Source organism: Muscardinus avellanarius, assembly GCF_963383645.1.
Source record: "Muscardinus avellanarius genome assembly, chromosome: 10".
In the NCBI taxonomy this organism is placed as follows: domain Eukaryota; kingdom Metazoa; phylum Chordata; class Mammalia; order Rodentia; family Gliridae; genus Muscardinus; species Muscardinus avellanarius.
This window is the reverse complement of record NC_137796.1, coordinates 79,469,838-79,471,048: the sequence shown is the minus strand read 5'-3', so window position 1 is coordinate 79,471,048 and position 1,211 is coordinate 79,469,838. Positions and strand designations below refer to the sequence as shown.

At 50.0% G+C, this 1,211-nt stretch overlaps 1 pseudogene across 1 annotated transcript; it reads right to left on the bottom strand.

The window, feature by feature from the left end:
• Positions 1 to 241: 241 nt before the first annotated feature.
• On the bottom strand, positions 242 to 844 carry LOC308268283 (integrin beta-1-binding protein 1-like; annotated as a pseudogene). The gene has a single exon. The product of its transcript is annotated as an integrin beta-1-binding protein 1-like (transcript).
• Between the last annotated feature and the right edge of the window lie 367 nt (positions 845 to 1,211).

The following is a 1,211-nucleotide window of genomic DNA, read 5'->3' as shown; positions in this document are numbered from 1 at the left end:
TTTTAGTACTGGGGATTGAACCCAGAGGCATTCTACCTCTGAGCTCCACCCTCAGCCTTATTTTATCCTTTATTTTTTTCGCTGTTTAATATGACACCTTTTAATATAAAAATAAATGGTCAATATTTTATACATTGCACTTTCTTCAGAAAATCGGAGCAGGACGTCACTTCCTGCTTCTGGAATAATTCATCACCTCATAAGGACTCCCGGAGGAGGCTGGCACCCACCAGTCACAGAATCAGGGCTTCTTGGAGGTCAACACGGAGTCGGATGCGGTGGATAAAACTTTGTAGATGGCCTGTGCTTGCTCCGGGCTGTTGCACTGATACACCCACAGGCTGAACTCCTGGTTGCTCGCGTCCGTGGTCTTAAGGGCCAGCAAGCTCTTGCCTGCGCCCAGGCCGTCATCATAGCAACACCATCCGGATGATGAGATACAGGGCGCGCCTGTGCAGAACGTCATACTGATCTGAGGTTGACACTTTTATACCATACTTGGAAACTACCATAATAAATTCTTCCTCCAGAGGAACAAAAGGCAACTTTCCATCTTGCTGGGCAACATCTATATAATTTATCAGGTCTAGTGGTCCTTCAAGACCTTTCCCTCTGAGGGTTTCAGTTTCTCAATGGCACCTACATACTTGACCCAAAATTCTGTGCAGGTATCTGAATTGCTGTTGCTTTGTCCTGAGCTTTTGGTGGAGTCTGTATTCAAGTTGGCCACCGTGCTGGACCACAAGAGCCCGCCCAGGCTGGAATTGACAGACCTGCTCTTGGTACTGATCTCACTACTTTGGGAGCTGCTGCTACTGTGTCGCTTTTTGCCTTTCCGAAACATTTTTTCACTATAGCTTGGTCCAAAGAAGATCCCTGTGGAATGGAACACTATCCTCTTGTCTTCAGAGGCTCTCCCGAGGGCGGTCTGCACCGCGGCTCTCCTCCATTCCAACGTGCTCCATTCTTGTCAGATGAGCAGTGTAGCTCGCAGCCGCGGGCCCATCCCCGAACCGCCTGCGCCTAGCTGGGAATCTGAGCGCAGAGCCACCCGCGCCCGAGCAGCTCCTCCAGGTCTTTATCCTTTACTTTGAAACAGGGTCTCACTAAGTTGCAGAGGGCCTCACTAAGTTGCTGAGGCTGGCCTTGAACCTGTGATCCTCCTGTCTCGGCCTCCCAAGTACTGGGATTACAAGGGTGTTCTACCATGC